Here is a 10,739-nt window from a genome sequence, read left to right as displayed (position 1 = left end):
TACCCCGTGAAGTCTCACTATCTCTCTGACGTACGGTTACGCAGGCGATCCACCGTGAACGTTGTTCTAACCGTGAGAAAATGAGCGATTTCGTAAATCGGTCCACCACTACCCAGATGGAATCATACATACCCGTGGTCCTAGGTAACCCGACCACAAATCCCATCGTAATACCTCCCATTTCCATTCTGGTAGGGTTAGAGGCCGCAACAACCCCGCCGGGTCTGATATTCAGCCTTGATCTGCTGACAAGTGAGGCATCTCGATACGAATTCTACCAAATTCTTCTTCATACCGTTCCACCAGAAGTACGGTTTCAAATCTTGGTACATCTTGGTGGTGCCGGGATGCAGAGAATATGGAGTAGAATGAGCCTCCTCAAAGATCTCATTTCTAAGTTCCGCACTGCTCGGGACACAAACCCTGGCTTTATACCAAAGCATCCCACTATCTGACACTGAAAAGTCCTTGGCTTGACCAGCCAATATCTCATCTCGGATTTTCACTAACTCCGGATCTGTCATCTGAGCGACTTTTATTCTTTCTAATAGATCAGATTGCAGCGTCAAGTTGTGAAGGTGACCTACCACAAACTCAATGCTGGATCTAACCATATCCTCAGCTAGCTGAGGTGAGATCTGAACCATGCTAGCTACTTTCCCGGGACCCTTTCTGCTCAGGGCATCGGCCACTACATTGGCTTTTCCGGGATGATAGAGGATCTCACAATCGTAATCCTTCACTAATTCCAACCAACGCCTTTGTCTCATGTTCAAATCTTTCTGAGTAAAGAAATACTTGAGACTTTTATGGTCGGTATAGATCTCACACTTCTCCCCGTAAAGGTAATGCCGCCAAATCTTCAGTGCAAACACCACTGCGGCCAATTCTAAATCATGAGTCGGGTATCGCTGTTCATAATCCTTTAACTGACGGGAGGCATAAGCGATAACCCGATCGGCTTGCATCAATACGCACCCCAAACCCTGTTTGGATGCGTCACAGTAGACTACGAACTTCTCCTTGTCCGAAGGCAAAGCTAGCACCGGAGCAGTAATCAATCTCTGCTTTAGCTCCTGAAAGCTAGCTTCGCACTTATCTGACCAAATAAACCTCTGATTTTTCTTTGTAAGCTCGGTTAGGGGCATTGAAATTTTGGAGAACCCCTCCACGAACCTACGGTAGTACCCAGCTAATCCCAAGAAGCTTCTGATCTCTGTCACTGTCTTCGGTCTCGGCCAATCTCTGACGGATTCAATCTTCCCGGGATCCACCTTGATCCCATCTTTACTCACAATGTGCCCTAGGAAGGACACCTGAGACAACCAGAACTCACATTTCTTGAACTTGGCGTAAAGCTTATGTTCTCGAAGTCGTTGCAGTACCATCTGAAGATGCAACTCGTGCTCCTCTTCTGATTGAGAGTACACGAGGATGTCATCGATAAACACAATCACACAGATATCGAGGAAATCCTTGAATACTCTATTCATCAGGTCCATGAATGCTGCAGGAGCATTGGTTAGTCCGAATGACATAACCAGAAACTCGTAGTGTCCATACCTAGTGCGGAAAGCCGTCTTCGGAATGTCCTCCTCTCGGATTCTCAACTGATGATAACCCGAACGGAGATCAATCTTAGAAAAGACCGTCTTCCCCTGAAGCTGATCGAACAAGTCATCGATCCTAGGTAATGGATATTTATTCTTCACCGTCAGTTTGTTCAACTCCCTGTAGTCGATGCACATCCTCATAGATCCATCCTTCTTCTTGACGAACAAAACCGGGGCTCCCCAGGGTGACACACTGGGCCGAATGAACCCTATGTCAAGCAACCCTTGGAGCTGAATCTTTAATTCCTTAAGTTCAGCTGGAGCCATCCTATACGGGGCTTTGGAAACCGGATCCACCCCTGGTGCCAAGTCAATCATGAAGTCAATCTCCCGCTGAGGTGGTAACCCTGGAAGTTCTTCGGGAAAAACGTCCAAAAATTCCCGAACCACTCTGATGTCCTCTGGCCGAATGGTGTCTGGCCGAGTGGTGTCCACCACCACGGCCAGAAACCCTAAGCACCCGCCGTGCAACAATTCTCTCGCTGACATAGCCGAGATCACCGGGATCCGAGATCCCTGAACCGAACCCACAAATACAAACGGTTCTTCACTTTCCGGTTGGAAGACCACCATCTTCCTTTTACAATCAATGCTCGCCGAATATTTAGATAGGAAATCCATTCCTAAAATGATATCAAATTCGACTAAGCTCATCTCTATCAGATCAGCGCTTAACTCTCTACCATCTATCCTGATCGGCATAGACCTAATCCACCTATTGGAGATAACCAATTCTCCGCCAGGTAACAGGGTTCCAAACCCTGATTCATATCTATCAAAGGGTCTACCCAATTTACTAAAGACTCTGGCCGCCACATAAGAATGTGTAGCCCCAGAATCAAACAAAGACGCTTTGAATATAGCGAGTTGTTAATAAAAAGCTGACCTGTGACAACTGATGGGCTGGCATCTGCATCAGCCTGCGTGATAGCGAATACCCTGGCTGGAGTGGGTATCGCTGGAGCTCTCGGTGCCTCTGGTCGGAGCTGGGGACATTCCCTCTTGAAGTGTCCGGGCATGCCACAATGGAAGCATCCCTGACCTTTGCACTCACCCCGATGGTGCCTCTTGCAGCTAGGGCACTCGGGATAGGAGAATCGGGTCTCATTACCACCAGGACGACTCCCTCGGTTCTGGTTCCCCCGAAACCTCTTGTTCTGACTCGAGCCGCCGGAAGCAGTGGGTGCCTTCTTCCTCTGATCAATGGCCGAACCACTACTCCCCCTGCTATAGCCTGATGCAGGAGGGGTAGGAGCCCCGCCACCAACCGAGACCGGGCGGTCCGACATGCATCCCACTGCGCCCTCAGCTCGCAGTGCCTTCTCCACCATCTGAGCATAGGTGGTGCTGTCGTCGGTGGTGATCATCAGGTCATGCCTGATCTTGGGGTTCAACCCGTCCAGATATTTCTCCTTCTTGCTGAAGTCGGTCGGCACAATTCCCGAGGCTAACCTCGCCAACCGATCAAACTGAGTAGTATACTCAGTGACGCTCATGTTCTCCCGCTGGGTCAGGTGAACGAACTCTTTCATCTTGGCGCTTCTGACCGCCTCATTGTAGTATTTCGCATTAAAGAGTTCCTGGAACCTTTCCCAGGTCATGGTGGTGACGTCATGGATCTGAGACACCATGTCCCACCAGACCAATGCGTCCTCCTGGAACTGAAACGTGGCGCACACCACTCTGTCGTTACCGGTGACACCCATGAAATTCAGTATCTTGGTGATCACCGTCAGCCACTGTTCGGCTTTCATTACATCCGGACCTCCCAGGAATACCGGAGGTGCTTGCTTCCGGAACCGCTCATACAATGGTTCCAATCTATGGGCCGCCACCACTATCTCGGCCTGGGCAGCAGGGGCAGGTGCCACTGGAACTATGGGCACTGGAACTGCAGGAGCACCCTGCTGTCTCAACCTCTGAATCTCGAGGTCTTGTTCTTCGATCCGGGCTTGCATCTCCGCAAACCGTAACTCCCAGTTCGGGGCTCCCTGATCGGCTGGGGGAGCCTGGGCAGCCTGTGGCGGGTTCTCATCACCCCGGCCACGAGCCCTGCCTCGGGGACCTCTACCACGGCCCCTAGCAGGTGGGGGAAACTGAGCTCCCTGTCCTTGGTTCGACCCTACGGAGTTGCCCTGACTCCTGGTAGTCCGCCTGGCGTCCATCTAGTTAGAACCGCCTGCGAAACCAAGAGTTGGCATATCAGGTCGTATTCAAGGCGAGCTTACTAATGCCGCTTAATTTGGAAATTAAAAACGAAACATGCGCCTATTCTACTATCAGGCTACTAACATGCTTCCTAACAGGCTTTTCTTTTTCATAACTGAATAAAATAAACTACTAAAGCAATAAAGGCTTACTGAACCGTGAACCGAGCTAACTGCTGATGATGATTGTACATGTCGTGACGATCTTCGGAAGACAACCTGGCGGCTCTGATACCAAATTGTAACACCCTAACTATCTTAGGCGTATTACGTGATTTTTAAACGTACTGTGCAGCTCGTTGCTAATCAACGAGGTTTATGGAAAAACGTGATTAATTAAAATTTTGCTTTTTAATTAAACTTATAAACCATATTACAAAAGACTCGGGATCCCGATTTATAAAATCATTTACAAAAGTTTTAACTGTTTAACTATTACATAAAATTAAAAGTCGTCTAACGACCAGTTACAAAATTCAGCCTTGCATCCCGAGGATCGTACGCTCCAGCCTAACCGCCACGACATGTACAATCTCATAAGCTCGCTCACGGTCCATCGGTATAGCCTTGCCTTTACCTACACATGAACATAAGCGTGAGTCGACGGACTCGCAAGAAAAGCATAATAATATCATACATAATTCTAATTGCCGTGTACAACACGATACTGAGTACCGCTACTGCCATGTCCAACATGGTGCGAGCCACTACCGCCATGTCCAACATGGTACCGAGTTTTGAACGTTCATAGGGACGATTACTATTGACAAGTATCCTCCGATCGGTCGAACCGGTCATACTCCGGCTTGGTCATACTCCAGCTGTACCGACGGGATAGGTCAATAGCACCGAACCACCAACCAAATGTCGGCTGATCGGTCGAGCCGGTCATACTCCGCCGTCTGGTCATACTCCGGCTGTACCGACGTGACGGGGTTGGATGGTTCGAAGCCTAAATACATAGCTAATGTAATCCGGCGGGCTTCCTACATGCACGCTAAACATGTAATCTACATATGCATACTGTTATACTAATCTTACCTGGATTCCGATTTCAGGTGTGCCGGTCAACCCGGAACCGAAGCCGACCGGCGGATGCGGCTCCTAAACCATAAAAATCACAACGCTATAAGTGACACGCTTAATCACTTCCCGGGGACTAAAACTAAGAACTAAAAGTTTCCCTATCGATAAAAAGCATGGCAATACCCCCTAAAACATAAAAACGAGGAAAACTAGGGTCCCTGAATTTTCCCCAACCCGTAGACCAGGTTGCCCAACCGGAATCGGTTGGAAAATTCAGAACCCTCATCCGGAATTCCGGATGTGCAACGGAATTCCGGTTCCTCGCGAGCAGCCAACTAAAATTTTCATAACTCGACCAATTCAACCCCAATTGGTACCAAACTTTCCAGACCTGCTCTAAACACCCCAAAGAACAAATCTAAGGCCTCAAAACCACCCAGAAAACACATATACAAAAATCACCATTGGAGCTCAAGCTTTGAGTTCCAAACTCAAGCTTGAGCAAATCCACCTAAACATGCATTCCACTAGCTTAAATCTACTTAAACTAGCATATAATCACCTCTGAAAACTATAGAGAACATCCAGCAACTTCACAGCAACAAATAGAACCATTTCATTCAAAAATCACATATTTGCATAGGAAATTCAAAGCTTTAAACAACACCACTAGCATGCATTAAAACCTATATAATCCATCCATATAAAACCTAATTAAGCTACTGGAAACAACAATTAAACACAGCAACATACAGCTTTACAAACTAACATGCAACCTACCATTTTCACCTCAAAAACATCAAGAACAAAAAGAATAGTTGAGAACCACTTACAAGTAACTATGGATCATAAAATCAACACAAAAAGGGCTTGAATCACCAAGGAAAACTCCTCCTTGCTGCTCAAAGAGGGCCGAAAGAGAGAGAGGCTTGAGAGAGAGTGTTTGAAAGTTTTTTGTAAATTTTCTCTAAGTGTAATGTTTTGTAAAAATAAATAAGTGAATAAAGCCATTTACATATACTTATTTCAGCCAACAATTAATCAAATAAACACTTATTTTCCATTTCACAAAATCACAAAAGACAAAAATACTAATGGGGCAAAAAGACCATTTTGCCCCTCCACCATAAAACCACATAAATCATACAAAAGGGGTATTTTTGGGACATTCCAAATTCCCGGCCTTTCCCGACATTCCCAATGTCTAAAACCCGTCCCCAAATTACTAACATACTAAGTTGTGATTTCTACTGAGCCAAACGCCGAGTTCCAAAATATCGGACACCGGAAATGCAAAATATGCAACTACTGAATAACATAACCATGCATTTCTGAATTCCATAAATAACAGTAATAAATTATTTAAATAGCTATAAATAATTTCGTAATTAATCATAAACAACTGATAATTTCCAAATTAACTAAGCGGGCTTTACATTCGACATGTCCCTCTTGCTCAACTCCCTTTTGATGGGAAAGGGCTTTCTTTCGGGGACTGTTCCCTAAGTTGCCATGAAGATGGCCTCAAGTTTCTCCCTCAGGAGGGTGAAGTAGGTATACTTCTCCTCCTTGTTCTTTTGTGGCATGGGAGAAGTGTTAAACTTCCCCTTTTTCCACTGTTTCTCCAGAGCAGTTGGTGTTGTTCTTGTTTTTAGTGTTTTTGCCACTAGAGGTTTACTAGAGTTGTTGGTGTTTGCCTGCGCTTCTGGTAGGTCATGAGACTGCAGGATGTATCGTGACTTTCTAACGTGGACATGCCCTATCTAAGACTATCGTATGGCTTCTTCAAGTTTGATAAAGCAATCAGCTTTATCAAGGAACTCCTTCATGTTGCTGGTTGAGATCCTTCGAATGTGTTTCCAGAAGTAACCAAAGGGAGTATGCCCCCTAGTATGGTTGTATATCAGCCTTCTTTTTTAATGCCTTTGAATTTTGTTGCCTTTTCCATGAACCTCTAGATTTAATCCTTCAAAGGTTCTCTTTGTCATTATTTGACTTTGATAAGGTTTTCCATGAACCTCTAGATTTAATCCTTCAAAGGTTCTCTTTGCCATTGTTTGACTTTGATAAGGTCTTCTAGCTGCAATGGTACAAGCCTCGAGAACGAGAATTGTGTGTAAAATTCTCGAGAGAACTCATCCTAAGAGTTGAATCTTCTTGGGTTGAGTTTGAAGTACCATTGTTGAGTTGTTTCCAATAAAGTGGTTAGGAATATGCGACATCACACATCACCAGTAACCTTCTAGAGATCGAGTTTCATCTTGAAGTATTTGATGTGCACCAATGAGTCTTCTCATCCGGTATACATTTTCCATACCGGCATCTTAAATTTGGGAAAGGGTAAGGCTTTCCATTCCATAAGTTCTTTCTCCCACAGATTGGGCACCTCCAGGGTTTAGCTCTTCATCCCTCGTCCTGGGATTCTAACCAATCCCACACTAAGTTCTCCTCGAGCGGGTTTTCCGCGTACTAGGACCAATGTCGGGTTGAGTTCTCTGGGGACGTGTGGTTCGAGCACTGGGGCCACCCTCAGGTTGAGCCCTCCTGGAACGGGTGGTCCTTCTGGACTGCGGATTGGTAGATCTTCTGGAGCCAATGGGTTCTTTTCCAGAACGTTAGTTAGTTTCCTCATGTGGCGTGTTAATATTCTCTGTATTTTAAGCCATGAAGGAAAAGGTTTTTCTTTAAAAGAAGGGAGGATTTTTTCTAAGCTTTTTCATAGAGGCTCTCAATGAAAGCACCAAACTGTTAACGCAGATTTTCGTGAACCAAGTTTTAGCCTCACGATGATAATTCAACACAGAAAAAAAATAAAAGCTATAGAAAAATAATATATGAACACAAGATTTTTTACGTGGTTTTGTAGTTAAAATTCCACATAGTCCACGGGTCAATCTTATTCAGATTTCTAAGTTTTTTTTTCAAGGCCTCTTTCGTAAGAGTTTTTTTTTCGTCCCGTTTTTGAGATTGTTTGCCACTATTTATAATTGCATAGTGACCATTAATTGTAAAGCTGACCAAAATATGTTTACAGCCATTATCCTAAAATCGTGGGATCTGATTACATATCAAAAAATGTAAATGCGGTGTATGATTTTGAAAATTGTATAGCTGTGATTTTCCTGCTTTTACTGGGTCTAGAATGTCGTGTGTTAAACACGTCTTTAATTGTTGAATCTGGAGATGTCTCGACAGAAACTTGATTGTAGTGATCCCAATAGCGAGCTGGGACCATTCTTCTTTCTGAGATCAACAATGTATGTCTTGCGTCGATCGCGGGTATACAGAAATCTTCTGACCTGCCAGGGTTATGAGCCTCGCTCCTGTTAGTTGGATGAAACTATAGGAAGTTTAATCATAGCGAGATGGTCATCTCGCATACTTGTTCTTCAAGTCGATCTAACTTTTACACTTAGTTTGCTCATTGCAAGTTAAGGTATGTGTCACTTTTCTTCGTTGCCTCGCTATTCACCTTTAGCGACATATGGTTTCTCGTTAATACACTATGTGCCAGTTTGTACATTGATTCCTTGCCTAAGACCTTACAGTCAGCGGGTTACAAATATACTCTGATCTTACATAATTAATGAGTTATTCCATAAAAGATATTGCACCGATTCACATTCCTTTTACCTTGACACGTGTCCTCCAGCCAAATTTCGGGTATACCAAGATCCTATAAATAATTTGTAACAGGTAAATTGTGTATTTCTTTCAACTGTGTAAACCTAGAAACATGATAGGGCCCATCCAAATCAATTTGACCTGTGTGAGCCTATATGTTTGCTTTTGGAATTAGATGCATATAGGAAGCCCATTATTTCTAGATATTTAAATGGACTAGGTCGCTAAAATAAAATATGACCATATGTTAGTTTATTTATGCCCAGTTAGTATTGGGCTTATTCAATGAATAAGAGTTATTTAATTTAAGGTTAAATTCCTCTCTTTTGGGCCTTGTGTGAGAGTTGGGGGCCATTAGTAGTGGGTATGACATACTGAACCCAGCCCTCCCTCACATGAACAACCCCAATTGTGAAGGCCCATTTCTAAATAATTGTATTAGGCTAATTATACTAGTTTAACCTAATTAAAATCTAATTAGCATCATAATTAATTTTGAAATATATGAAATTTTTTTCATTGGATTATTTCGAAATTAATTAGAAAAATACACTTACTTTAATGAAATATTCTAGATAATGATTTCTAGTAACTAATTTATATTTTCTAATATTTAAAAAGTAGGAAAATATATTTAAGTAGAAAATTGACTTATTAATTAATTTTAGGCCAGCTTAAATTAGGATATTTTTCTTAGAACTTAAAAATAGAATGTATAATTAAGTTGAATATATTCAAGATACTTAATTATTTGTTTCTATTTCATGAAATTTAATTAATTAGAAAATATAATTAAGTTGAAAGTTAATAATTTAATTAATTTTGGACCAACTTAAATTAGAATATTTTCTTAAATATTAAATTAGAATTAATAATTAAGTGGATTTTATTCTAGATACTTAATTATTTCTATTTTAATGAATTTAATTAAATAGAAAATTACATTCATGTTGGAAATTTTTTCAATTTCAGATCAACTTAACTAAGAATAATTTTTAGTTTATATTTTATTTTATTTTAAGAATAATTTCCCACCTAATTTTGAATTGCATTTATTATTTAAAATGTTGATATTTTGAAATTTTCAATTTTGAAAATTAAATTGAGTTCAAAATTAATTTGTTAATTAATTTTAAATCAACTTAAATCAAGTAATTTTCATAATTGATTTAATTAAAATAAATAGACTAAAATATGTTGTTTTAATTAGAAAATAAGTAATTAGTTTATGAATTATCTAGATAGATTTTTTCTAGGTAGACTTTTGGTATTTTTCTAAGATATATTTAATTAAATTAGAAAATTAATATTTAAGTTGATTTTGTTCTAGACACTTAAATATTTGATATTTTTTTGAAGAAATTTAATTAAATATGAAAATTATATTTATGTTGAAAATTAATTTATTTAATTTTAGACCTACATAAATTAGAATAATTTTTTCAGATTTATTTTATTTTATTTTAATGAGAATTTGAAAAAAGTATTTTTCACTACATTAGATTTCAAATTTAATTAGTATATATATTTATAGAAAATTAAATTTGAGTTCAAAATTAATTTAATTAATTTTGGACCAACTTAAATTAAGTAATTTTCATAATATTATTGGAAAATTAATACTAAGGATGAAAAATAAGTTTTTATTTTTCAGATCTTCCTAGGGTATAATTTTATAAATATTGAATTAAAATTTATATTTAGAGTTATCTAAATTAGTAATTTCAATTAAATAAATATATGTTAAAATAAATACATTAAAATAAGTATCAAATGAAAATACGACCCTTCAAAATAATAAGCTTTAGCTATAAAGATATTTGATCTCCATTGTTGGTCCTACATGGTTGATTGTTTTTGATATAAGCTCGAGATGCTAGACTTCGTCTCCCATATGGATTGTTATTTATTGAAGCATTTAACATCGTAAAGGTCTCGAAAGATAAGTATTTGCTAAGTTTTTCTCTCTATTAGACTCTTTTCTACGGTGACTACTTAGAGATAAATTTACAAAGTATGAAACAATGGTGGAAGCTCATAAAATAAGAGTAAACTTGACTCTCGCCTACCGGGACAATGTTGGATTCTTATTTTGATCGAATAAAAGGTTGCTAGAATGGTGTCCATTTTAGATGAACTGACAACTCTATTCAATGAATGATATCTTTGACTCTCGCCTATAGGAACACTGTATCAATCTGTTGGAAACCTTGGAAATTATTTAAGATGTGCTTGTTTTGTATTTTCACATGTCTTTGTTATTTCTAAA

Source organism: Cannabis sativa, chromosome 2 (genome assembly GCF_029168945.1).
Source record: "Cannabis sativa cultivar Pink pepper isolate KNU-18-1 chromosome 2, ASM2916894v1, whole genome shotgun sequence".
NCBI lineage: Eukaryota > Viridiplantae > Streptophyta > Magnoliopsida > Rosales > Cannabaceae > Cannabis > Cannabis sativa.
Note: the sequence above shows the minus strand (reverse complement) of the source record.